The sequence below is a fragment of the Polyodon spathula genome, chromosome 15 (genome assembly GCF_017654505.1).
Source record: "Polyodon spathula isolate WHYD16114869_AA chromosome 15, ASM1765450v1, whole genome shotgun sequence".
NCBI classification, from domain to species: domain Eukaryota; kingdom Metazoa; phylum Chordata; class Actinopteri; order Acipenseriformes; family Polyodontidae; genus Polyodon; species Polyodon spathula.
Window position 1 is genome coordinate 21,690,793 of NC_054548.1, and position 24,077 is coordinate 21,714,869.

The following is a 24,077-nucleotide window of genomic DNA, read 5'->3' on the forward strand; positions in this document are numbered from 1 at the left end:
AACAAACTGTTGTTTGTTTACAAGGCCCAACTCACCGAGGTGGACTCTACAGCAGAATGAATGTAAATAGAGTCTGGTGGAGGAAACACAGCTGGATGGCTTTAAACTATAGATCTTTATTATAGGCCAATAATATCATTACTGGTCAAGTATAAATTAGTTTATACTGTGTGTATATATATATATATATATATATATATATATATATATATATATATATATATATATATATATATATATATATATATATATGTGTGTGTGTGTGTGTGTGTGTGTGTGTGTGTGTGTGTGTGTGTGTGTGTGTGTGTGTATGTGTTTTGTTGTATGTGTATTAACTATGATGACTATAAAAAGGGTCCCAGAATACGTAAAGTGAACTTATACTAACTTAAATATTTACAGTAATAAACGTCTCACTGCAGCCAAATACAAATAATCATGTAACAGTTCTCTTCACAATGTCTTGAAATCGAGGTCGGCGTTCTCTCGCTTTCTATTATAGAAGAAAAATACATTAAGAATAAACCAATGGAAATCATTGGTGCGTCACAAAAGAGTTCAGTGTCGAACATGACGTGTTTTATTCTTGGAAGTGTAATGAAGGAAACCTGCTGTGTGAGCGGGCGCTTGCTGCAGTTCGCTTTCTGCTTTAATTGTAATTCCTCACTCCCACTCATGCACATTCGCAGAAACCAAAAATAAACAAGCCAAATAAATAAATAAATAAATACATTGAAAAGGATATCTGTAGATCCAGCTCGCAGTCAATGCCATTAACTCTCGGTGAAATGGGTATAGAATACCTGTGAGCTAAGTTTCTACAAAACTCATCACTCTACGGTACCTACACGACCGCCAGGTAAGATATGCTTCTGCATTTAACAAGAACTTGAATGTAATGATGTAGGGAAGCAGATAACTGTACCTAAACATAAAATAAAGAAATAGAAACTCTATATAGGAATATGTATTTGATTGCAATAAAATTGTTTACTGAAACTACATACCGAGTATATTATTATTATTATTATTATTATTATTATTATTATTATTATTATTATTATTATTATTATTATTATTATAGGGTCTTTTTCAACAAAGATGCCAGGAAACAGTGTCATTGTTCTTGCAGACATTATTCAAGCCTTTGTGACTTTGACTTGTGTTAAAGGTAAGATACTTTCCAATTTACAAACAGTTGATGTGTTTGTATTATCACAAATGTGTGTCTGTACAGGAACAGTTGATTTAAAGAGCATTTGGACAACTGGTTTCAAACAGTACTTACACTATTTCAGGCATCCTGTACTCTTTACATTGCAATGTTATTACGGTAAAACGGTATTGTAAAATAACGAGTTTTACATGATCACTGACAAGACGCACGATGTCACCCATAGATCACACTTAAGCTTTCTGTTGAGAAAAAAGAAAACACGCAGGTACAAGACACATCTTACCCGAAACTCAGAGTTCAGAATTGTAAAGTAGAATAAACATTGCGCTAATGCAACAACATTTAAAATCCAGTTTTGTATCTGTCTCCACACACTGTTAGTAAGATGTAACCCCTTTCTGTAAATTGTGACATCTCTAACACAAATGACCTAGCTGGACAAGAGTACAGAGCTGGAATGACCAGGAAAAGGGAGTCTGTTTTTAAATATGCTGTAATAAAACATTTAAAAAATAAATAAAAAGTGTAACACTCTTTGTCTGTCATGGTGCAAAATTACTGCTTAATAATGTAAGCATAATAAAGGTTTTTTTTGTTTGTTTGTTTTTTTTTGTTTTGTTTTTTTGATAGAGGTAGTTATTTGTTCTGGTAACCAATTACATCAGAGGTGGAATAACTATGCAGCTAATTTTGTTGACAAAATGAGCAAGGGATTCATATGGTTCCGAAATCAAAATTTAAACATAGACTTTTATTATAATACAAACCTTTTTTTTAATGTCAAGTTAAGGAGTATAACTGTGAACTTGGTATGGGTAATAGAGGGTTTTTTCAACTCTTCCTTTTATTCACTTAGTGTATGTTCCTGGGTGGGTTGTTAAATGGCCATATTTGTGATAATGAAGTGCAATCCCCCTGCAGTTTACACAAAGGGAACATGAGTACCTGAAATTTTTTAATGCATGGCGAACCCTGGCAGAGGCAGCACAGCTAGCAGTAACTGACTCTCCAGCCAAGGCAGCGCAGGTCGAAGAACGGGGCTCTCTGACAGGCATGGTACAGGTCGCAGGACTGAGCTTAATTGATTGTTATTTATTCAATTCAGTCCCAGCCACAGTCTGCACATGTATTTAGCAGGGATAGAATTAACTCTATCTCTGCCAAACTGGAACAACAATACATAAAAAGGCATGCGTCCTATCACAGTGCTATTTCATACTGATGTACAGTATTTCTTACATTCAATCTGGACAGTGTTGCAGGGGAACAGGCTACTGGTGTATCTGGAAATGATATACAAAGTGACTCTAAATAACAATAAGTGTACATTGTTTAAGACATTTCAGACCTCTACCAAGTTGCTCTAACTGCAACAAAGCAACAGTAGTTAGAAACAACTTATTTAACTGAGTCTTCTTTAACCAAAGTTGTTTCTTGCTAAAATACTTTACATTCAATATTGTTTTTCTCTTTGTTGAAAACAATGGACTGATGCAATCAGAACCAAGGGAATTTACTGAAAAACAAAAGGTTCTGGGTCCTACTTCTCCTTCTGAATGAGATGAACTGGTGATATTTTCATTCATTTAGGGGCCTATTTTGACTCAAGAGAGCACTTAACGTACTTTACTTATGTGCTTATGGAGGATATTTTTAGGCAAAGTTGAAAAATAAATGACTAAATAAATAAATGGCAAAATAAATTCTTCCAGATGCGCAGCTCTGAATCTATGCCGAGAATGTGTTAGTAGCGCGTAAACCAAGTGAGAATAGGGTCCTTAATTAGAGCAGCTAATACAGTATTTAACCAGATATATAATGTTCCATTTCAGGATGACAAAATTGCACTGATTATAAGAGGCATTTTGGAACAGGTTAGATACTGCTGCAGTTCTGTGTGAGCAAAGGTGAAGATAGAATTGATAGAAATGAGAAATATGTATCACAGCATGTTTTTCCTTGCACCAGTTAGCAAGTGTGGGATAGCACTGTTGGATTTTAATGTCTGGTGTAGTCAAAGTTCTTTTTTTTCTTTGATCTTCCATTCTTAGTTTTTGTTATGTGGAATGTGATAAAAGAGAAATAAGATGGTGAGTAAATGTTATTGTTTTTTTTTTCATTGTACAATGCCCCCTTTTCCACATTTTATTTAAAGGGTTCGTTCAAGTTAAAAGGTGTTACTACTTTATGCAAATGCACCTATTGGAGCTTTGTTTATTGTGCCGTGTGGGAATGTAAGGCAGGCAGGGATGGGGTTAAATCTGATCCTGCCAATAGTCACAGTTGTGGCCGTTCTCCAATTAGGTAACTGCTGTATAAAACAGGAGAAATCCTTTGTGTGGTGGAGGGAGTTTGGTGATCTGTATTGTGGGTAATGGTAACAGTAACAGTATGGCAGCCTTTGTTTTGTAAGATAAAAATAAGGCCTTCACAACCTATTCTTGCTTTTGGGATGTTTTTCAACTTTAATACAGTGTTACATATAATGGCTTTGATAAGGTTTTGCAAATGTGTCTGAATCTTGAAGGGATATCAGAGCATGAAAATTCCATGTTTGTCCTAGCACTAATGATTTCATGGAATGTGTAGTTATATCAATTATTTAAAGTTCTCGTGATGTTATAATTGAGAACACCATTCCAGAAAATGAGTGAAATAAATATGAGTCTGCCTTTGAATGTTTTTATCATATGACCAATATGAAGTTACTATTTAGATTTTCATAAAATACATCTGTGACAGGCTGGTGAGTGGATAGAGGCCCAGAGACAGACTGCAGTTCGAAAAAATAATCCTTTAATTATAAATAAGCACAAAATAAAAGGGCACAAGGGCCAAAATAAAGATATTTAAACACAAATAACCAAACAAAAAGCAAAACTTACAAAAATAAAGATTTCCAGGCTGGGCAAAGCCTTCACTGGTGAGAAAAAATTCAAACCAAAAACAGCAAACACCAACCTACTTCCTCAGCTCCCTCCTCCGAATGGGAAGCAGAGGCCTTCTTTTATGTCAGGTGGCTGGGTGCTGATTGATCATTAATTATGCTAATCAACTAATCAACCCCAGCCACCTGAACACAATAAACCCAGGAAGGTAGGGGAATTTAACCCCACCCCTGCCAATTTCTAAAGGGCAGAGCTTTGCTCTGCCACAACATCTTACAGATTTTTTTTTTTTTTTTTATGTTTGACTTTGAAAATGTAGGCTTAGCAACACATGCTTTACTGAAATATAAATCAACTTCCAGACTGCAGAGACTAGCACCTACAGGTATACTTTAACAACAACTGTCATGGTTCTCAACTGCCAGCCTTTTTATTTATGCTACAGGCAATCACTGCAGTAATTGAGAAAAATCTGTTTATCTTGATGCTTGTTATAAGGATATTGGTGACATAAATTACATTTACTCCGAGGGTTCTTGTAGATTGAATTGACGTTGACAGTAAAACAATCAGAACCAGTTCCAAACATAACAATGTAAAACATTAGGTCACCTACCATAACCGTGGTTCCCTGAAAGAGAAGACGACCAGATAGATATGGGATATTCCTGCCCTTTGGGTAGGTATTGCTGAGCTCTCTATAGCAGAGCTGCCGAAAGGCCCCTTCCCGTGATGACGCACTCTGTCCCACCTACCGAGGGAGTAAAACCGTCACTCACAGGAAGATCTTCCTCTTTTTCCATCAAACCTGTGAGGGCGACTGAAGCGACTGAATCGGGTAGTGGTCATCTTCTCTTTCAGGGAACCAGGGTTACGGTAGGTAACCTAACATTCCCTTTCAATTCGAAGACGACCACCACCAGATAGGTATGGGATAACCTATACCAAAGCCGTCACAAGGGAAAAGGAACAGCAGCAACTGAGGGACACACAACACTCAAGGACCCTCAAGGACCCTTGTGCCTACAGAAGGCAATGCAGGGTCTACCACATTGACGAAAGTATGCGGCATAGCCCAGCTAGCTCCAGTACAAATATCAGACATCGAGGCGCCCTTGAAAAGGGAGTATACAGCTATAGTGGAGTATACAGCTACCATACCCGGAGGGGGCAAGCCAGCACCATCATACGCAGTCGAGCCTGTGTCCACAATCCAGTGTGACAAACACTGCTTAGAGAGGGGCTGTCCTAGGGTCCGTGTCCCGTGACAGACAAAGAGCTGATCCGATTGATGCAGAGCTATGCACGTAGCATCTCAGAGGAAATTTAATCTCTCATCCTCCGTAGAAGCAAACAGAGGGGGATGAAAAGACTCCAGTTCCACAGATTGGTTAATGTGGAAGGCTGTAATCACCTTTGGGAGGAAAGCGGTGTTGGTGAGCAGCAATGCCCTACTGCCATCTTCCCAAATACGCATACAGGAGCTGTGTACAGACAGCATCTGCAGCTCACTGATCCACTGAGTGGTGGAGGCAGTAGCACAGGGGGCAATGCTTCGTCTCTGTCAAAGTGAAGAGATCGACCTGTGCCTTCCCAAACCGTTTTCAAATGCGCTCCACCACCTGAGGGTGGATTCGGCACTCCGACAGATGCGGGCCGCTCCTGGAGAGGAGGTCCGCTGCCCAATTCACTGCACCGGGAAAGTGCGTTTCCCGTAGGGACAGCAGATTCCTTTGAGCCCACATCAGTAGCTTGAAAGCTATGCGATGCAACCCCAGGGACCATAGGCCACCCTGTTGGTTGACATACTGTCACGTCTGCTGCGTTTCGCAGATTTTCACGTACTCTTTTTATTCGGTCTTATTTATTTTCTATTTACTCTGCACACACTCTTAACTCAGGGGAGACGTTAGGAGGACAGAGATGTTATAAACTTCTAGTGGTTTTATGTTCGAGCACTGAAAAAGCTGTATGTATGTCCACATAACCTCTATTTAATCGGAAACAAAGGCACTCAAGACTCGTTCATTTGAAGTTTTACGAATCAGAGCAATGCTTTCGCTTTATTAAAATGCTTTTAATATTGGAAAGGTAGGTTGATCAGACCACCAAATTCCAATACACTCAGTCTACAAGCACCCACTTCTACATTTCAGTTTCATTCAATATAATACTCTCTTAAAACCAAAACATAGCAGTACAACCAATACATGTGAGATATAACAATGTTAGTAATATGCTTACCTCCTATTATAAGGAAAATTAGCGTGAACAAAGGAATCAGAATTGTCTTGTGGAGACCTGCAAGTGATGGACCACTTCACCCTGTCAAGCAAAGGTCTTGATTGTGGTGTCCCTTTGCGAAAGGTGTGAGGTTTTATAGAATTTGTCTCCATAGGAATACATAGAGAATCTTTATCAAGTCCAATCTTATCTCTTTGGCACACAACAGCCTAAAAATGTAGAGCCTTGTGCCAACAATTAATTAAAATATAACACCTGGTCTACACATCCGATCATGATCTCATCCGTTCATTTCCGACCCCTCCTTTATCTAAAAAGTTAGGTGAAACATAGTTCACTGGACTCTTGTTGTCCCCACAGGACCCTTGCTGTTCCTTTATTTCATATGTGCAGACAAAGAGAATAATATTATTTTGAATATATGAGTGTTGTTTAAAATATATACAACACTATTAGTTATGATTATATTGATTATATGTATTAATGTCTAAGTATATATTCCCTCATGCCATTCTATTCTTCAAATTAGTTTTCCTTCTCTCTTTACAGGCGTGTGCTTAACAGATATTATAGGGAACTTCCATCTTATGTTTTTTCAATATAGAGTTTCTCTTCATGGATAATCTGTTTGTTTTTTATTTAAGTGTAAGATTGTGATGTCTCTGTCCTATGAGTTTCCTAACAGCACGTACTCAGCTGAACTGCGGATGACCTCCTATTTTTTTTTAGCTGCACAAAAACCAGCTAAAACCAGTTTGCTAGTTGTGCACTTAGTTTTCCAATTTTCAGCGATAGTTAAGGTTTTTTTCAAATTTTTCTATAGTGAGAAGACACTCTAACCTTGACGCTGTTTGATAAGAGAACTCGACTCTTCGTGCCAACTATCCTATCCCTTTCAGGCACGACTCTAAGACAGGCTCACAGCAAGTTATAAAGTTTTACCTTCTTAAAACCCATCTTCTATTCTTTTAATTATTTACTATTATTTACTTTATTATTTACTATTATTTGTTTAAGCTTCTTATTTTATATTTCAAACAGCATCTCTTTCTGCTGCATCTTTTAACTCAGAGTCAAACCAAACAGTTTACTTCCTATAGAACACGATTATTAACTATTTTAAATGCGAACCTTTCTTGACGAGAAACAATTTCATGTATATTATTATAATAGGCAGTGTTAAGCATATGGTCTTACACACACAAATTGTTTTTAGTAAAAAGCAAGCATATTAAACCTTATTTCAACATTTAACAACATCTTCTTAGGCTAAAAAGGTGCTGTAGAGATTTAGCATTCAATTTTGGGAATCAAGCCCATCTTGATAAGAAACTGCCTAAAAACTGGCCACTTGTATTAAACTATACCAGTTTCTACTGCATGATTTTATATAAAGAAAATACATAAGTTTCACAATTACTGACTAAAACAGCATTAAGCGTTACTTTTGATTACACACTTACATAATTTTCCAAACCAAAGATTATACAAACAATACAAAGGATTATAACACATATTATTGCATTAATACATTTCATTTTAAATAGGCACAATGTCAAGGGTTTCAGCTCGCTCCCAGCAAGACTCCACTTCAGTCTCAGGTTCAGCTCGGGTTGGTTCAGCGAACATGACAATAGGCTCTGGGTGAGACCTGCGATCCCAGGGGCCTGGGCCTCCGGCGCCTGCTTGGTCAAGAGCTCTAGGACCCACGCCATCTGAGCCTTGAGATCCATAATGTCCCTCGCCTGCCTAGAACACTTCACCCATCTCGACTGTGGAGATGGGGAGTGACTGCGGAAGGCCTGCGCATTGGCAATGTCCAGCAGAGAGTCCTGGGACATGCTGCCTGAGGCACGCAGAGCCACTGACGGTCTGGCTGTAAGGGATGTGAAGCTCGCCCTCCTGTCTCTTTCCAAGCGGGCCTCTTTCAGCCGAGGCTGAAGGGCTGCACATACACTACATGCCATGTCTCTTTCAAGGTCAGCAGTGGCAAAAGGAACGCCCAAGCACCACACGCAGAGGCTATGTTTATTCTCTTGAGGGATGACAGCGTTACAGGCTGTACAGGGACGGGACCCCAACATGGGCCTGGCTTTGTGCATAGCACCAAAGCACTGCTCTCACTGCGTTAAACACTGGAAGCGTTAGCGTAGTGTAAAAATCACTAGCGTTACAGCAGTAATACTGCATATAGTATGCCGAGTACCTTATGTAAGGTATACACTACGCAACAAGTGCAACGTGCAGCTCGTGCACTGCTTGCACCGTGCGTTCCAAGAGGCACTGAGTAACGTACACTACGTGCACTGTGTACCGGCAGCTCTGGCATAGAGAGCTCAGCAATACCTACCCGAAGGGCAGGAATATCCCATACCTATCTGGTGGTGGTTGTCTTCGAATTGAAAGGGAACAGATGTAACACAATGGTTCTGTTATGTTGTGAATAAAAATGGAAGATGTTGTATTATTATTATTATTATTATTATTATTATTATTATTATTTATTATTATTATTATTATTATTATTGATTAATTATTTATTTATAATTAAATTATTCATTGTTCCATACCTCTAAGCCTGTTAGGACAGGTTTGTGAATGAAAGCATTGTGGCAGGAGTCCACCTCTTCATAGGCAGGAATCAATTGTAATTTTAAGGGAAATTAATGGCAAGCAATGTTTGCAACTCTGTCAAGCATCTCCTGCTTGGTGAGAAAAAACCAAGTCCCTTTGCACACTGAAACTCAGTGGGGAGTATTTTTCAACATGTGTGCCATATGGATTTGTTCCTGAATCTCTTGAAGATTACATCTGAAAGCACCATTTTTTTGTGGCTTTTACAGTGTGTTCCCAATTAGTTACTGTCAAGACCAGTCAACTCACAGTATGTGTTGTTAGATTTATTCCAATCATTCACACATTGAAACCTTCTTCAGAATACTGTCAGATTGTTCCATTTAACAAGGTACTACTAGGTGGCGACTAGGATTACAAAAGTTGTGCTATTTTGAGCACAATATCACTTTAACCCTTTATTTGCTGTCTCTTTTTTTTTAACCAATGAAGGGCATACAGTATAGCTGTTGTATTGCATATTAAAACTGTACATGGCATAAGTAGTCATTTACGTCAGCGATTTAATTGACGTAATAAAAGGGGCGTTATAATAATCCAAAACCACAATTGTGTGGTTGCTAAATTGCATTTAAGAATGGCTGTGTTTACAACACAAAATGAGTCAGAACTCTATGATAGTAGCACTATTATTCCTTGAAAGCATTCCACTTAGTCCTGTCCTTTTTGTTATATGGCATGGGTTTGTAACGCGTCTAAGTGCCGTGTCAGTTGGTGTCTTTATGGTAATTGGTAGAGACTATGCAAACATTTTGGATGTCACATATCATAAGGACCATACAATTAATTAAACATGCAATGCTTTAAAACGTGTGTTTACAACAACTTTGTAAGATTTTAAAATGATATTACAGAAACGTTCCAGTTGTTGCACTTGTCATTCGACTACGACTGTGTGGCAGCGACTCTCGTTTTCATTTTCATTTTTTCTCAAACACCCGCTCTCATTCCTCCTTCTTGAACCCCCACCTCAAACACACATGCCACATTCATAGTTTTTTTTTTTTTTTAAATAAACACAAAACACATTTAAATACAACACCAATCACATCACCCATTTAAATGAACATAAACAGTACATTTTAAATCATACCAATACTTCATCCAGTTCCCAATAAACACCAAATAATACACAACAATACAACATATTCATCAGCAGGGCTTTGCCCAGCCCCCTATTTGCACACAGGGTTTTTCTGCAATGCCACGTACTGATATTTATTTTGTTATTCTAAGTATTTTCAATTGTAGATGCTGCAAAGCAAAATACAATATAACTTGTTAAACAAGGGCAGAACTAGTTTAAGACTTGATTTTCAGCTCTTTCATCCACTTTTGTGCAGAGCTAATATAAATAATAATGATTATCTTTAGTACTAATAAGAATAATCACTTCTTGTACAAATTCTAATACCGTGGTGTACATAACATTCTGTTGTAATGATCTTTCTTAACACTGTAAGGTGTTCCATGGTTTATGCTCTACTTATCATTTGTGCTAAAACTGAATATTAAAATAAATACTAAATATATTTATTATTCTTTTTTTTTTTTTTTTTCCAAAGGTCAAAGCACCAATCCACCAGATCTGTCAACAAATAGAGGACTGCATTCCATTCTGGAGAACACTGTGTCAGCTGCATTTGGGGCAACTGTGATAATCATTATAACTGTCATTGTATCAGGTAGTGCCTACCTGTGTTTTCTGAAATATATTTGTTCTGGATGCTGCAAATCCACACAGGTTGTACCCGTGACAAGAATGGACCCAAACAAATCAGAAGAACAAGTATAGCTTTTTGTTTCTGTTCTGCAGATTCCTAATGAAGCTACAACAACTCTTTGATGTTTTCTTTGTTTCTTTATAAGCATTTATTGTCGTGTTCTTCAGTTCTGGAGCAGACTCATCTGTGAAGTTTTGCGTGGAACTGGCAACCTAAAGTCAGGGCTGGGTTAAAGGACGAGGAGGCCCTACTCAAACCCATATTTTGGGGGCCCTATGCACAATAGCTTGTGAAACAGTGTTGTAATTAACAGCCTGTAGGTAAAGTGTATCTGCAAGGACAGCTTTCAGTTCTAGTACGTCAGGTGCATGTTCACCATTCAGACCTTGCAAAACAAATACAATGTATAACCCATACTGATCTTGGCCATCAGTCGACTTGTCAGTGACCACTGACAAGTAACCAGACTGTTTTACCTATTCCATAATCTCCTGCTTGTGATACTTGGCAACGATTAAGTAAGTATTCATGTCTCAGCTGGGATGATAAAGGAATCACTACACCATTTGCTACACTCAGTCTGGAGAATTTAATTTACTTTTTAGTTGTCCAATTTTTCAAGAGAGATATTTGCGTAAACAAACTTCTCTGTCAGGTGAAAATGTATTGTGCTTCGAGGTTTTCAATGGACTTTTGGAACATGGAAGTAACCATTTTTTGTTTCTTTGCAAGTAAAGTTGTCGCGGTACTACTCTGGATTTCCGCCTTTTTTTTGGTGAATACTTGAACCTAAATCCCTGTCAACAGATGATTTTCGGTAGTGATCTACAGTAACATTGCAGGATGTAGAGAAGATCTTCCTCCATCACCGTGTAAAACTCCTGCTGGATAATGCTTTATGCAATCTGCTGCAGACACATTTTTAGAGACATCCATTTTCTTGTTTACAGTGTGTAGTATTTTAATTTCTCGCCTAGGTTGCATATATTGTAGTCACATTACACAATCACTGCACAGCACTATGTGCATGGCAAATATTACACACAGACACACAGCAGATCTGTACAGTTTAGTTAATGTGATTTTTTTTTATTGAAATAAAAATAATTATGAAATAATATATTTTCTTTCTTAAGAATATTGAAATAATCACGGTATTTGGCTAATTTCATGATTTCCGTACAGTATATAAAGGGACATATATGTGGACTTAACCCCTTCCTGCCAGTTGCAGAAGGGTAGCCTCCCGCATTATACACATTTACCTAAAACTGAAATAAATAAATGCGTAAATTGAGCATGTTTCATACATTTTATCCGGCAGCCTGATGCCTGTGATGTAGGACTAGGGACAGCTCTCTCCCAGGACGTAGACGGTGTGGAGATTTGGTATTATACGTTAACAGGAAGCTGCTTACATGAGAGACTCAGACCAGGTATGCTGTAATCGAGAAGGAATGTCTAGTCGTCATAAAATAAAATAAATTAACCGAAAGTTTCTGTGCTCCTCTCTTCCTGTGTGTGTGTGGCCTGGCCGCCCACATCCACTTTTTGTAAAATGTCCCAGAAACGTCGACCTCATGTGAGCCCCAATTCTGCTGGGGGTTCTACGCTACAGCATATAGGTTAATCTGTCCCTGCCTAAAGTGCCAAAAAGGATTTTATTTAAGCAAGGCTCTGCTACGGAGCTATTGGATCCCTGCAGCCTATCCTGGGGCTCAGCTCAAGGTCACTCTATGAACTTGTAGGGTTTTATATAAATTGTAATAATTTTTTGTGCCCCTTTAATGGTAAAGAAGTGAGAAATCATTGAAATTCTGTCTCTGAACATTCTGTGATTTTCCTGTGTTTAATGTAAGCTCTGAATCAACACAGGGTCAATGAAGTCTTCTTAAAAATATATAACTGGTTTACATCAGCACTTTGCAATCATCTGCCTTGTCGTTCAATCTTGTGATATGCCGATATGGCGCTTTGCTGTCTGTGAGAATTGAACAGAACTCATATCATATCAAGTTATTCTTAAGTGTAACTTCTTTCTGCTGACCTTGGGGAAGTGAAGAAGACATGCAGATGTTAACTGTTAATGTGCTTTGTCTCACACCATGCATCACACTAGGCAAATAAAATCAATTTTGGTCAAGGAAATTACATAAGCTAACTTTATATCTGTGCTGTATAAAGTAATTTCAGGGCTCGGAAAACTAAATCTACACTGAAGCCAGCTCTATGTCAGGGCAGCTCAGAATACAATCAGCTGACGCCTTGTGTATGTATCATGTATGTGTATGTGTATGTAAGTGATTTGCTTTGTTGATTTTCTTTGTTCCTGAATAAACTCTCTTGATTGAAACTAGCTGAAGAAAACTGGCTTATTATTTTTAAGAAGAAATCAAACCTTACAAACTACAAACACTCTCATGATGGAACACAATCCATGTTCATCATATTTTATTCACAAGATGAACGTGTGCACAATCTTTAGAGAATATTCTAAGGGTGAATTGAATTCATACTGCAATTGCCAAAGAACAGAAAACAGATGGTATGTGACTAAAGGATATAAACTGATATAGCCTAAGATAGTTGATCCAATTGGCTAGCACATAATGGGTTAATGTTTGAGGGAGTACTATTTTGTAAATAGTTTTGTGAAAGAGGAACAATTAAGTTTATTATGCTTGCAATTATCCTCAGCAGTTCTTACAGCAAATATTCAATTGCAGTGTTTTCAGTTCTACTTGCTTGTTCTACATATGTAAAGGATGCAGAGTCATATAGTGAACAGGTACTAACAATCAGACTCTCACACAAAGGCAGAGGAAAGGAAATAACATTTTGAAAAAGTAATTTGAAACTACATGCTCTTGAATGGTCACTTTCAGACAGTTCTTTAAATTAGGTGAAACAGTATTCAAAGCTGTTATGTTTTTTGTCTGTTAGAATACTAAAAACTACTGTTTTCTGTAATACATTTATACAGTGCAAATGTGAGTGGTTTTTTCATCAATGCTGTAATAAAATGCTGGAATGCTAATACAGTTGAATGTATTCAAGTTATGACTGAGTACATTGTGATAGTACATATCATTTAAATTAGTATCTAGGTGACATATACAAGGGCACTTTTTTTTTTTTTTTTAAATATAAGGAATGCAGTTACCCCACTCCTGTGTGTAATTTATGTTATATGTATGTATGCAGTGGTGCACAGAGAGTGGGTTATGTAGCATGGGGGATTTAAAATGTATATTTGTATTTAGGCACGGGGATTGCACAGTCACTTCATGTGCAGACTGTGACGGGATTCAAGTAAATGATTAATTAGCAATCGAGTACCCCACCACAGGTGCATAAGAGTTTTATACTCACTTTGCATTTGTATGACACTTACACAACCTGACTTTACCAGTATTCTGGAATTCTGCATACCGTAATATAGAATGATGAACATCTTTATTACCTGCAGATCCTTTACTGTTTGAATCAAGAATGAGAAACCGTGTCATGACCAATTAATACAGTTATGGGCAAAAGTTTTGCATCAACCGATAGACTTTTGCGATATCATTTTGATAGTTTCTTTGATTGCATGATGTTAAATATTAACATATATATATTTAATGCCAATATATAATATATATATATATATAAATATATATATATATATATATATATATATATATGGGTACAGTATGTGTCTTAGGATTGTACATTCTAGATGATGCAAAACTTTTGGCCATGGTTGTACATTTTTGCATGAAAATGTGTCTTATCTATACACTTCAGACTGAAGGTCCTTGTCAAATGGTAACCTATTCTATGCATAACAAACGAAAATCAAGTTATTCTGTACAGGGTAGTGAGTGAGCTAAAAGTGGAAAGCAGACAACAATCTGACATTTAATATTGGTGACATGAATCAGACAATACCCAGTGATCTGAAAAGAATCCTGATTGAATGTTGAAATTCTAGAACTAAGATTAGGCATTTTGCATTGCTGCTTCAGGAATTAAATTATCTTTCCAACCAGACCCACTACACTATTATATTATGCTGGACTCAATCAGCTTTTCATTCACATTGAAGAATTTTTATTTGATATTTGATATAAGGCTTTGTGATACAAGAATGGCTGCAATTTATTTAGACTGATGTATTCATTTATTTGCAAGTCTTTTATTTTTTTAACATGCGTATTGGGATTCATTCTTTTTTAGCTGAATTGCTTAATTTAGCTTTTTTTTATGTTAGTATTTTCTTTATAAATTGTTCCTTGGTGAATCTGTATCAAAATGGTTTACCTTTTATTGGTATCAATGTTTTTTGTTTGACATATGTTATATAAACAATAAAAACACTTTCATTTTCTTTCTTTAAAAAAATGTTTCTCTGCACAAAAAAAACATAATTTTATACTGCCTTCAGCACCAGCAGCATGAATTATTGATTAATCAAGAGAGATAGATCACTTTGTAGTTTATTAATAAAGCAGAGTTTGGAGAGCTAGTATAACAAATGAGCCCTTGGTTGAGAATGTTATTGCTTTTTATTTGCTAGAATTTTCCAGAACATAGTTGTCATTGCATTGTGAGGGGACAGAGTTCTTCAGATTTCCATAGGCATGGTTTTAGTAGCCATGTCATTGCTGCTTGTTTACCAGCAGCTGACATAAAAGTATGTATAATTTGCATAAAAAATATGTAATATGTGTGTGCCACATATATTTGTTACGATATATATCCCCTTTTCAAAAGAATATATGACATTGTAAATGTCATAATAAAAAATGTTCTTTGTAAAGAATAGATAATGTATGCAAATACAAAAATATATTGATTTCTATAATAACTGTCCTTCTTGGTTGTCAAGAATTTTAGCCTGCAATACAAAATGACAACGTGTGTGTGTGTATATATATATATATATATATATATATATATATATATATATATATATATATATATATATATATATATATATATATATATATATATATATATACACACACACACACACACACAAACACACACACACACACACACACACATAAAATATATATATATATATATATATATATATATATATATATATATATATATATATATATATATATATATATATATATATATATATATAAAACATTTAACTCCTTGGTTAGTACTGCCACCTGGTGGCATAACATATAAGTACATTTCCAGGTTTTTTTTCAGCAGCTAGAAAATGTGTTAGATGCATCTTTGAGAAATGTTGTCCATAAAGATACATACCATTGATGCACACTAGTAAATACGTGTCACTGAGGTCTATGCATGTAACCCTAATGCAAAGAGTTATGCATACAAAATACAAAATAAGTAATCATCGTCACGTTTAAAAAATTAAATTACGAAACATTCCAATTAACAAATTGTGAATGCAATTGTTTGTTAATGTTCATGTTTGTTTGTTTTTTAAATCAAATAGAAAAATGATGAAGGAATGACAGATATTGTATTGATGATCCTGACAAACAAGTATCCCATACAAGTCAAAACAAAAGTGTATTCAATTGATATTTCTTTGTTTGAATAGTATATAAAGAGCCCTATGAATCCAATAAAAAAATCCATTACTGTATAATTGTCTCTTTAGTTTATTCCAGTCTATGAAAATATGGGAGAAAAAAACTATTTAGATCCAGCAGTCATTGAGTGCCCCTTTAGAGGAATAATCAAGTTGTGATCCAGGTATTCTGAGTGAAACTCGCTTTCTCATTAGGGATGAACAATTTACACATTTTCTTTGTTTCTTTTACTTCTTGGATACAAAAGACCACACTCTCATTAATGTTAATCACTTCCTACAGTCACTAATGATGCACAAATACTGGGTGACACAAAACAATTTCTGTGATAGACTTTATTGAAAGGTATACAAGCTGCAAAAACTATTTCTTCAGACCTGATCACCTCCCATAACAAAGAGTTTATGATCAAGTCTTCATTCACTTGCTGGGCAGAGATAGTGAGCTTTTTAATTAAGAGGTTCTACACTGAGCAGGAGAGAGGAAGGGAGGGAGGCATTGGTTGAGGAGAGATGGAAGGGGCTCTGTCGGGTATATTTCCCTAAATAAAATGCAGATTTTTTTAAATCTATATTATTTAAAATTGACAAAGCTATGATATCATTAAACTTTATTTATTTATTTTTTGCAGGATTACTTTTTTGAGCTTGCTGACATGACTCATGTTCTGGTATCATTATCCCTCCTTCCTCCACGGACAGTGTGTAACCTTTATCTTCAAGAACCGCATTCCTGAACAGCTCTTCCACTGGGAGGTTCCCTGCTCATGACTGGCACTTGTTTATACTGCTCCCCGACTCCCTTTCGTTCTGTGGGACGTTAAGAAATTAGGAATTAGTTAATATGTATTATTAACACTTTTTTTTTTCTCTGCATTCCAAATCAGTCTGAAGCAGTTGCTATTAATTAATATAGATAGACAATAACGCTGTCAGCTACCAAACCACGCCCCAGTCTTCACTGCTCATGAATATACATGACAGTTGCAATTTCTTTATATTTTTTTTTTGCGATTTATTTTGTGCGTTTTTTGCGGCAAATAGTGAGACCCATGTACAGTTACAAAGCGCTTCCTCCAGTTTCGTCTGACAAAAATGCCGCCAAAACAAAGCGAAGAGACAATCTGCGGTAATGTAAAAGTTAATTGTTAAACAGTTTTAGATACTGTGAAATATATATCTTTTAAAACATATTATATATATATAATATATATTATATATAGTATCTCTTATATATATATTATATATATATATATACTTATATTAAAATATATATTTATATGTTTTTGTGCATTTTCATTTGCAAGTAAACGACTACCGCCTTACGAGCTCTGTATTCTGCAGTTTTGACTATTGACTTTGGATAAAGTTTCAGTTCTGGAAACTGCGTCGGGTTTTTGTTAATCTTTTGCTAAATTACATTATGATTTATGTTGTGTGCAGTTATGTGCATGGGTAACATTTTTACTTAATTTTGCTGTGGGGTCGTTAATGGGAGTTGGAGGCTATATACTACTACAATAGGTATCAGATTTAAACGTACGCACTGTATTGCAATCCACGTGTCGGCTCTTTTGGCAAGTGATATTTTCATTATCCTCTCGTGCTGAATTAAAATACTAATTCTCTTGAAAATATAGTATTGTACCAACAAAACCAGTATAGTACATCTAAATGAAAGCCAGTTTATTTTAAAACACAGCCATTTCAGCTACGTATTTTTGATATTGTATCTTTTTTTGTGTTCCCTGAAAAACAGACAAGGATTGGAACAGGCCAAAATGAAATAATCAGATATGCCTCACACCCCTTTAACAGTCAGAGGAGTCAAAATTTTACAAGGTTGGATATGTGAGTGCTGACTGTATGTGGGTTAATAAACCAAGTGTTTGATCTCTTGCTGGACAGATATAACCTCTTAATAAATGTAGCCAAAGCTGCCAGTCATCAATCGCTCACCTTTAGCCTGGCTACATGATGCTTTGGAAGGCTTGACTGGCTGGTCAGCACTGGTGAGGGCAGCTCTGATCTTCCTCACCACATAGCTGCAGGCTGTGGGAGGGGAGTAGGAGAGATAAATGGGTTTTTCTAGAGACCTACCCCTGCATGTGTGCATACTGAAAATAATATAATAATAAGACATTGATGAAAACATACAGGTTCTTAATCTGACATATGTTCCCTTTATACCAGGGGTGGCCAATCCTGGTCCTAGAGGGCCAGTGTCCCTCCTGGTTTTTGTTCCAACTGTGTCCAAAATTACTTAATTGGACCAATTATTATTCTAATTAAGTAATTTAGGGCACAGTTGGAACAAAAACCAGGAGGGACCTCTAGGACCTGGATTGAACAACGCTGCTTTATACCATTACAAAAAAAAAAAAAAAAAAAAAAACATTTAACTTTGCTGTGGAAATAGTATGTTCTTTTTTGATTTAATGGCATTTAACCCGTTCATGGTGTCTTGATGTCATCTTCATCAAAATAAATAAACATATGACAAATATTGTTAAATTGGTTAAATAGAGGTTATTTACTGAATCACCATGGTGACCAAAAATGATCCCAACAATAATGTTTCACATAGACAAGCGGTTTATTGTAAATCTGAATGTTATGATGAAACAAATGAAAGTAGTTCTGCAGTTTCATGTGATACCGAGAATGATGCAAAATTTTTTCTCAATCATAGTATAATCCAGGTTAAGACAAGAAAAGTGCAAAATAATGTTTTCAGCAATACAGGAAATATACAAGCCTAGAGCTTTAACCTACTTATTTGAGGACTGCCTTGTATTATTAACTAATTCATTCCAGAATGCTGCTGGTCTCCAAAGTAACAGGTTATAACAATTTCATGAATTCCAAATTTTTTGGAATCTCAGTCTGCCTTAGCTAGAGTCTCACTGTAAGCAATATGTTTCATTTAATCAAAACTGCAAAGTTGTATATGGTATGATTCAGAGTTGTTTTCTTTTATTGAACATTCCCACATTATGTGACACTCTAACTGCACAGGAAGCATTCTCTTTTAAAACTCTTAAATGCTTTGATTGAATACAGACAGAAATACGAACAATCTGCTCTGTTATAGCAGTGCAAAAGGAGCTTACCGTTAATGATAAATAAGACCATCTCCACTTGGTTTTCTGTTGGAAGGCTTACTTCAATGTTTTGTCTCAGGTTTTGCTGATTCACACCCTGCAGCGGTTACAAACACTGGCACCAAAATTAGCAATAATAACACTGGAGTTTAATTGGGGAGGGAGAGAAGAGGTGTGGTTTGAATGTGTATGATATGTAAGTGCAAAGGGCTTTTGGGACCTGCATTTGTAGTGAAAGTGCACTTGATTTTAATCTGCTAAGACTGCTGAGGATACTGAGTTTTATATTAATCTGTCATTTGTTATGTATTATTCTAAGATAGAAACATAAGTCAGACTGACAACAGCTGTGTTTAAAATGTGCAAATAATTAATGTATATTGACTACCATATAGTACTTCCATTCTAATTTTTGTCTAAATAAGGACTTTTTATTAGATACATGTGACAATGAAACATATTTTCTCTTAAAAAATAAGGGGTAGATATACTAAGATGGGCCAGTCGCAGCGCAAACATACCACAATTTGCATTTTCTTTACGACAATTCGCAAAGTGCACATTTTGTCATATGTACTAAGAAAAAATACGTTAATGAAGAGAGCCGCAATATACTAATTTAAATATTATTTGCGTCATCTCAGCAAGAGTTGTGTGACATTTTTTCAAATAACATAGAGGGAGTTGAGTTGTGGTTTGCTGCAGTGCCCAGAGGATAACGTCTATACACACATGCAAAGGTGCAAGAATCAAAATAACATTGTTTTTGTTAAATGTAAATGTCATCTGTACAATGCATTCTGTTCCGTCTTCATTTTTTAATACTGTTACATATATAATGAAAGACAGTTTAATCCCATAAGATACTATAGTGGGGCCCCAAACTTCACCCCCAAAAAGCTTTTCATAATCACACAGTAGTTTTATTTTTCATATTACAAATAATGTTTTATTCTTTGATCACTGATTTCAGCCATCTCCAAAAATGTCAAAATGGCACAGCAGGGGTGTCCAATCCCAGTCCTGGAAAGCAATTCTATATCTAGCGTTAAGAGGTAAAGATTGATAATTAACTACTGGGTAGAGGTTAATGGGTTCATGCGACAGAGACAGAATGATTCTTGGTGATAAATCTCCTGACCTGTGAGAATGCTGTGCAAAGGGAACAGAGTGCCATGGAATGGATGGACAGACCATTCATTCCCAGGGTTAGAAGGAAGTCGGTCATCAAGAAAGGGGGTATAGCGAAGTGATCTGTTCTTTTGTATATTTATATTTAACCGGAAGGTGAACCTGTGTGTTATCTTGAGTTTTTTGTTTGTTTTTGTCTGAAACACGATCCGGAGCTGTCGCCAAAGTCCAGCCCTTACCGGGACATCACTGCACAGTGTTTCATGAATAACTGTATTTACACCACAAGCACTTTAGCACTCACTGTTTTACGTGTTTGTGTTTTGTGTTACATGTGGGTGTTTAGGAACGGGACTATTATTATTACGGGACCAACAACAGCAATACACGCCGCTATATTGCTTGTTCTCATTGCTATTGTTTACTACCGTTTTGTCATCAGACTTTGGATTTACAAATAAAATATTATTGCACCTGGATTATCGTTGTCTGTCTATTCATTGATCACTGTGAATTGTGGTAAAGCAATGTTTTCCTTCAATAACCAATATGATTCTAATCAGTTCCCTAACTCTTCACTTCGGCAGACATGACACACTGCCCTCTGTGGTACTCCCTCCACCGCTTAGACTGTCCACTCGGTGTCGACGCCTTAGCCCATGAGTGGCCCAGGGTGCCCCCTTTACGTGTTTCCGTCGATACCGTTGCTCCTGGCCTTCAAAGAGAAGATCCAGTTATCGAAATTAACAGTTCTAGTGGCTCCCCAGTGGCCCAGGAGAATCTGGTTTTCGACCCTGTGCCAGCTTCGCCTGGATCTCCTCAGTCAGATGGAAGGCACTCTCAGGCATCCAGAACGAGCAGGTTACAATTATGGTCTGGCCCCTGAATGGGACCGCTGGTCAGCATTACGGCTATCTGATGCAGTAGTGGGTACATTACAGAATGCTAGGGCAGGCTCCACTAGGTCGTTATTTGCCTACAAATGGAGATATTTTCAGAACTGGTGTCTGACTAAGGGTCATGACCCAGTTTCTTGACATATGCCAGTTATCTTGCAGTTTCTGCAGGAACTGCTTGATGCCAGTAGGTCACCTTCTACACTGAAGGTGTACTTGGCGGTCATTTCTGTTTGCCCAGTGATTCAGTATCTCAGGGTGTGCATTTCTTGGCAACCTGGTTTTTCAAGGGTGTTCAGCGATTACGCCCTCCAAGGAGGGTCGTTCTCCCCAAATGGAGCCTTCATATTGAACTGGAAGCTCCACTCTATAGAGTTAAAGTACAAACCCTACTTTCCTCCCTAAGAAAGACTTCCACATGAATCAGTTTGTGGAATTGGTGGCTTTCCATCCACCTGTTTTCTTTGAAGGAGGATAGGAGATTGAAATTCTTCTGCCCAGTGCGGACATTGAGTTGTTACGTGGTCTGACCAGCTCTTTGTCTGTCAAGGTATACAGACCCTAGAACAGCCCCTCTCGAAGTAGCGACTGTCACACTGGATTGTGGACACAGTCTCGACTGCTTATGATAGTGTCAGCTTGCCCCCACCTGGGAGGGTAGCTGCGCAATAGGCAGGCATATCTCATAAGTATGTTGTTGGTTGTCTTCTTTTTCAGGGAACCAGGGTTACAGTAAGTAACCTAACGTTTACTGTAGTAACTAAAACACCATAAGGGGCACTGGTAGGTACGTGTATTTTTGATATCAGTATTGTAATCACGTTTTTATATCAAATACAAGTCTTGATATAAAAATGCCATTCTAGATTTAAAAAACGCCATTCTTGATATAAAACATAGAATTGTTGATATTGGAAATACAATTGTTTATATCAAAATAAAAGGTACTATTTTTGTTATCAACAATTGTATTTCTGATATCAACCATTCTAGATTTCCATTACATGAGAGTAAATGTTGAATTTCATGCTGATTTGAACTCGGCTCTCACCAAGATAAGCACCAACTAAGACATAGCTTTGCAGTAAAGTAATGTGCTCCATCTGCATCTCCATCCATTTGCGTTGTTTTCCATCTGATGATGTAGTATCCTTCTGTCTGGTGTTGATTGCTGAAGTGTAATGCTGGTTCCAGGGATCAGCTCAGTTTGCCTCCCCAGCGCATCAGCACACACAACGGCTGTGATGCTGGCTCTGGGGAGCAATCCAATGCGGTCTCCCCAGAGCATCAGCATGACAACCGTCTGGATTGAGCTAAATAGGGCACATCTCTGGGGTCTTCAAGTGGGCACCTACATTTAATATAAAAAATAAAATTGCTGATATCGACAATATGTTACTGATATCAGTATTAAAATTGCTGATATCAGCAATTGAGGATTAAATGTTAAAATGGTTTGCCATAGCCCATGCTTGAAACTGGGAACAACCAGATTAGCCCAACTTATTTTCCTCACTGTCAAATATCAGGAAGTATTCTTTGTATCGATATTTTAAGAACACTCAAGACATGGAACAAAAACATACCAGCGCACCTAACAGTCCCAGCCCTTTGTAATTCCCTGAGAGAAAGCAATAGAACAAAACATTTCAAAACAAAACAGGTTTATTTACTAACACAAGGATAATATTGCAGGAAAATAATTATAATTTACCAAAGCAATATGTTTCACAAATCGGACAAATGTCACCAAGTCATTCTAAAAAAAGAAAAGGAAAATTATTTCCATTTTATTTTGTGTATATTATGTAACAGACAATCACCACCTGTCAAAACCGACAGAATTTGAACTTTAGAGTTTCACCTCAGAAATGTGTACGCCTTAAGGCCATGATACTCTGGTAACTTTTTAGGGCAATCATTGCCACAATCATTGCCAGCAACAGTTGCCTTGATTTTTATATTGAGAAGTGTCAAATTGCTGTTATCTGAACAAAACAAGTAGCTGCGCCCTTAGACATGCAATTTCGTTTATTATGTTACCACCACCACAAAAACTCAAATACAGCTTTTATAAATACAATTAGAAGAGAGATTCAAACCCCAAAGGGCACGGTCTGCATTCACATGTATGACCAGCTCTGCTGTTGGTCACAGCTGGTGATTTGCAGGACATCAGCTCCTTCAGACTTGAGGAGCTGAGCCAATTAACTGCATCTGCCAGCATGAGTTTGCCTTAGAAATGACGTCAGTTTACCCTTTTTATTCTTGTCCACATAGTTCGTAGTTTCAAAGGGTTCATTTTAATATGCATGCTGTAATACTAAGTTACTTGGTTGGTTCCAGTTCACCCCAAAAAAGGGCTCCCATTATATAAATTACAGTCCAGACATAGTAAATAATACATTTAAACAGATGTTGCTAGCCACCACTCTCACTGCTCCATTCAGATAGGTTAAAAACTAAATCATTTTAAAGTGGTTCAAGCTCTATATCTTTCCTACTCGACGCGACGACCTCGCAGTTTTATAACATTATTTAATAAAGCAATTAAAAAAAATAATAATAATCATGACATCCACAACACCAGATGTCACTGTGAACATTTCAGAGAGCAGTAAAATCAACTTTCACGCTTTACTTCTGCTTCCTCTCACCGAAGCCTCGTTTCTGTGTTTTTTGTTTCCAACCACCCCCCCCCCGTGAGTGGGCA

The 24,077-nt window shown here is 36.9% G+C and overlaps 2 long non-coding RNA genes across 2 annotated transcripts; one reads left to right on the forward strand and one right to left on the reverse strand.

Moving 5' to 3' along the window:
* The first annotated feature begins 609 nt into the window (after positions 1-609).
* LOC121327653 lies at positions 610-10,956 on the forward strand. Its single transcript, XR_005951588.1, has 3 exons — positions 610-859; positions 1,085-1,171; positions 10,509-10,956. It is a non-coding gene; the product is annotated as an uncharacterized LOC121327653 (long non-coding RNA).
* A 5,634-nt stretch (positions 10,957-16,590) lies between these two features.
* On the reverse strand, positions 16,591-19,778 carry LOC121327556. Its single transcript, XR_005951578.1, has 3 exons — positions 19,347-19,778; positions 18,193-18,285; positions 16,591-17,043 (listed from the first exon to the last, which is right to left on the reverse strand). It is a non-coding gene; the product is annotated as an uncharacterized LOC121327556 (long non-coding RNA).
* Positions 19,779-24,077: the final 4,299 nt, after the last annotated feature.